This window comes from Eumetopias jubatus, unplaced genomic scaffold, assembly GCF_037043125.1.
Source record: "Eumetopias jubatus isolate StellerSeaLion01/CBP00866 unplaced genomic scaffold, mEumJub1_p1.0 scaffold_8, whole genome shotgun sequence".
NCBI classification, from domain to species: Eukaryota; Metazoa; Chordata; class Mammalia; order Carnivora; family Otariidae; genus Eumetopias; species Eumetopias jubatus.
Genome location: NW_028274814.1, coordinates 24,385,846 through 24,391,192, shown reverse-complemented (window position 1 = coordinate 24,391,192; position 5,347 = coordinate 24,385,846). Strand labels below are relative to the sequence as shown.

General features: G+C 44.1%; 1 pseudogene; it reads left to right on the top strand.

Moving 5' to 3' along the window:
* Nucleotides 1–3,431: 3,431 nt before the first annotated feature.
* On the top strand, nt 3,432–3,734 carry LOC114217744 (non-histone chromosomal protein HMG-17 pseudogene; annotated as a pseudogene).
* The last annotated feature ends 1,613 nt before the right edge of the window (nt 3,735–5,347 follow it).

Here is a 5,347-nt window from a genome sequence, read left to right as displayed (position 1 = left end):
CATGGTTATTGCTAGCCATCCTGGTGTGGGGGTGGCTTCCAGGGATATCCCCGATGGCCATTAGGCTGATTCACCCAGAAGGCATATCATGATATGAATGTGTCGACTGTACCCAGCCCCGGAACGATACAGGTAGTGAAGAGGAAAACCAAGTTTGAAATGTGCAGCTGGAAGCCCACTCAGAATAGAAGTCCTCTCCCGTCAGGAGTACTCAATAACGCAGCTCAGATGGTTTTACCATTTTGGATGCACTGCTTTTTTTTTTTTTCTTTTTTTGATGGTAATTGTGTGAAATAGAATGATCATGAATTCTGTATTTATAAGGCACCAATTATAACAAGACTACAAATAGCAAAAACATCTGTAAGAGCTCATATATATCTTAAAAACCTCTATTTCCAGAATTAAATCCATAAAATAAAATACAGTGAGATAATCTATAAAATAAATCTATGAAATAAGAATGTTTTCTCTCATACATTATCGTATTCAATCTCTGTGGCATAAGTAGAGCAGGCATATTTTCTCCAATTTTCAAATAAGATCCAAAAAAGTCGTCCAAGCCTGCACCGGCACCCGAACACAGAAGGAACCTCAGCCAGCTGGTCTACCGATACCAGTCTCGGCTCTTCTCGTTAGCCCACATTAGGGATGGGGGCCCATCATACACTGCTGTCGGCTATCAGCTCTGCTCTGCTCACCACGACTGATGGTGCTGGGCACACGGATCAGAGACACACATGAATTATACTAATGTGCCTGGTGGTATGTCTGCCCCTTCAGGGTCCTGCCAATCAAGCTAGAGAGACTTTCTGCCCTTGATGGGGTAGGAACTCTGTTCCTCCTTGATATGTGACCTTAGCTAGGAAAACTTTTCTCCTTAGCTTATTTTTTAGAATGTCTGTCCTATAGAAAAGTGAAAAAAAAAAATAGTATAATAGCTATATACTCTTGGCCCACATTCAAATAATTGTTAGCATCCTGCTACATTTGCCTTCTCTATCCCTCTCCCCACCTCCCTCCCTCTCTCTCTCTCCCTCTGAATCTCTCCCTCTCTTCCTCTCTCTCTCTTTCCCTTCTCCCCTCCCTTTCATCTGAAACCAAGTGGCAGACCTCAGGGCATTTCATTTTAAAACCGTTGGCATGTATCTTCAAAAAACAAAGATTTTCCTACACGATCATTACACCCAAGAAATTTAACACTGACGCATAGGATTATCTGCAGTCCAAAATCCCAGTTTCCTGAGTCGTCCCCTGAAAGTCTTCCATAGCCCCTTTTCAATCTAGGTCATTAAAAGTCATGCGATTCACTTGGTTCTCATGTCTCTTTATCCTCCTTTTATCCAGAACAGCTCTGGGGTGCTTTTTTTTTCTTTTCTTTTCTTTTGTAAGGGTTCAGGCCAGTTGCCTTGTTTGATTGGTTTCTCATGATCAGATTCATATTCAATGTCTGGGGCAAAATACTACATGGTATTCATATCAGGAGGCACATGATTAACATACTGTCTCATAGTCAGCCATGCAGAATCGTTCACTTGGTAAAGGTGGATTCTGCCAGATCTCTCCATTGTGAAAGCATCCTTCCCCGTTGGCAGTTAATAAGTAACCTCTGGGGTAATGAAGGCAGACATCACTTAGGTGCATATCCTTTTCCTCAACAATCTCTAATCCAATGGTTTTAGCATCATTGTTACATTGGTGACTGCAAAAAAAGTTTCCCTAATTCTATCATTCTGTCTACATTCTTCATAAAAATTTTCCCTCCCTTGCATACACATCTTTTTGGTATCACTATAAACTCATGGCTTCTTTTCTGATTTCATGTTTTAGAACCCATCACCATCATTGTTGTTCTTTGGTGCTCAAATTGTCCCAAAATTAACCAGCAGGAGCCCCTTCAAGCTGGCTTCTCTGAACTTCTAACACATCTTCCATTATCAGGGTCAGCATCGCGGGTGTGTGACCTGGGTGGTTGCATAAGACCTTGCTCTTAGAAAAGCCACCTGCATGCCTCACTGTTCTGCTATTGCTATTCTGACATTATTCGTCATTTTTCAACAAGGGGCCTGCATTTTCATTGCACTGGGCCCTGCAAATTACGTAGCTGGTCCTGCCCACTGGTCCTTGAGACTTTCTGTTTTTCTGGACAAGATGTTCCAAACACATTGTACTTTCCCTGTCCCTAATCTAGAAGCAACCAATTTAGGCAAGGAGACTTGTTTGCTTTAAAGGGAATGGTATTTAGAAACCAAGATCTGAGGACTAATATGTCTTCTGGTCCAGGAGTGACACTGCTTCAAGTCACTTTCAGCAGTAAGAATTGAATATAACCACCCCATCCAGACCTCTAGGCTAAGAGACACCAAATTCCAGCATGACTTCAAGTAGCTAAGACTATGTCCCTGGGAGGACCCCGGCCCCTCCCTCATAAGCCTGCCTGGAAAGTTCAACACTGCCAGGAGAATTCTGCTCATTCCAGCTAACATTGGTGATAGGCTACTGACCACCCTGTCTTCGAGAGCATTCGCTAAAAGGGGCTTGGGATTGTGAATCCTTCCCCTGACCCTTTGAGTTGTGTATGCATCTCCTACAACTCAGGAATGCCTTTCTTGGGGCTCTGAAGGGCATGCCTTTGGATGCCCTTCAGAAGGCAGTCAGCAGGCTGGAGAGGGTCTCCGTCTCCCCGTCTCCGTGGGAGGCAGAATCCTGATTCTGATCACTGCCCGCCAGCATGCACAGCCGGCCTAAGTCACGCTGACACTGACCGATCCTTTGTAATTTTCACTTGAGCAGCCCTCTGTCCCCCTCCCCACGGTCTCATTCTCACTTTAAAACACCAGTTACTCTGTGCAAATCAGAACGGGACTCAGATCTTGTCCCTACTGTCAGTAGTTCTGGCATAAAATCTACTTTCACAGCTTTAACTAACGTCCCTCTTTATCTTTGACAGCGGATAGAGCTGGGAAATCATGAGCTCATACCGAGCCCTCCAATTCTAATCCAGGAGCACAGCATTTCTCCGTTCCATGTAACACCCTCCTCTGACCTCATGAGCCTGAGGTCGCCCCACACAGCCGGTGCATTTACTCATTTGCCGTGTCTTACAACATACAGAGAAGAGTTTCAGCGTGATGACGCTAATATCACTATCAAGTACAACCCGAACGCATAAGCCTCCTGCTAGTCTGTTTTGCCTTAGACCATATCCCATTGTCAGAGCACAGGGTTCAAGAGCTACTGACAGTCCTCATCTCTGTGTGGTCATGCCATCAATTTGCTAACTGCCTAGATTCCTTTGTTTCTGTGAATGTTCAACTTTTTTTCTTATCTTTAATTTTTTAAATATTTAAAACTGGGAGCAGTGTGAAGAAGAAGAGGCGAGAACGACCCCCGGACCAGCCAAAGCTTGCGCGCCGCTGCAGCCCCGCGTCCAGCGTTTATGTCCCACCGCCGTCGTCACCATGCCCAAGAGAAAGGCTGAAGGGGATGCTAAAGGAGATAAAGCCAAGGTGAAGGATGAGCCACAGAGAAGATCTGCAAGGTTATCTGCTAAACCTGCTCCTCCAAAGCCAGAGCCGAAGCCTAAAAAGGCCCCTGCAAAGAAGGGAGAGAAGGTACCCAAAGGGAAAAAGGGGAAAGCTGATGCTGGCAAGGATGGGAATAACCCTGCAGAAAACGGAGATGCCGAAACAGACCAGGCACAGAAAGCTGAAGGTGCCGGAGATGCCAAGTGAAGTGTGTGCATTTTTGATAACTGTGTACTTCCGGCGACTGTACAGTTTGAAATACTATTTTTTATCACGTTTTATAAAAATGCAGAATTTTGTTTAAAAAATAAATAAATAAATAAATAAATACTTAAAACTGTTACATGGTTCAGCTTCAACCACCTGAACCACCATCTTCCAATAATTCGCCAAAATGACCAACAGAGAAGGAAAGAGGAGAGGTAACTACTCTATGTTCTCTAGGCCTTTAAAACAAAACAAAACAAAGCAAAACAAAACAAACTTTTTTTTAACGATTTTCTTTATTGGGCTCCTGGGTGGCTCAGTCGGTTAAGCCTCCGGCTCTTGATTTCCACTCAGGTCATGAGCTCACTCCCAGTTGTGAGATGGAGCCCCACACCGGGCTCTGCACTCAGCTTGGAGTCTGCTGGGGATTCTCTCTCCCTCTGCCCATCCCCCGGCTCGCTCGCACTCTTTCGCTCTCTCTCTCTCAAAAGAAATAAATAAAATCTTAAAAAAATTTTACTTATTTGAGAGAGAGAACACAGAGGGAGAGGCAGAAGGAGACACAGACTCCCCACTGAACAGACAGCTTGATGTGGGGCTGGATCCCAGGACTCTGAGAGCGTGACCTGAGCCAAAGACAGACACTTAACCGACGGAGCCACCCAGGTGCCCCTTCTCTAGGCCTTGTAGAAAACATGGAGTTGTTTCTTTGGCCACGAACATGAGAATCTACAAGAAAGGTGATATTGTGGACATCGAGGGAATGGCACTGTTCAAAAAGGAATGCCCCACAATGTTACCCAGCATGCTGTTGGCATTGTTATAAACAAACAAGTTAAAGGCAAGATTCTTGCCAAGAGAGTTAGTGTATGTATTGGGCATATTAAGCATTCAAAGAGCAGAGACAGTTTCCTGAAGCGGGTGAAGGAAAATGATCGGATGGAAGCCAAAGAGAAAGGAACCTGGGGTCAGCTGAAGCACCAACCGGCCCCACCCAGAGATGCACATTTTGTGAGACCCGATAGAAAGAGCCTGAGCTTCCAGAAACCATTCCCTGTGAATGTATGGCATGATAAACGTTAAAAAAAAAAAAAAAAAAAAAAGAGAGAGAGAGAGAGACCTCAAGACTGTAAAAATGTTCCTCTTAATTGAGAAGTGTGGTGTCCTCCCTCCCAAAGAAATATTTAAAGCAGACTTTGTGTCCTTAAAATAAAATTAAATTAAAAAGTAAAGTAAAATAAAACATTTACATGGTTCAAAATTCAGAACTGCACAAAAAAATCCTCAGAGAAGTTCACGGTCCCCCTCATCCTTCTTCCTTCCATGCTGTTCACACCTATGCCCTCCAGGTAGTCATTTTCCTTTGTTTCTGGTTTATCTTTCCTGTGATTCTGGTGAAAACAGCAAACACACACACACACACACACACACACACACACACACACACACACACACACAACTCTTACCCCCACCTTCTTGTACACAAATGGTAACATGCTTCACATATTCTTTTCCACATTACTTCCTTCACTTAACAGTAGAGCTTGGAAATCCTTTGCCATCAGCTCCCAGAGTCTGCCAGTCTTTTTTCCAGTTGGTTGTTTTCAGTATTT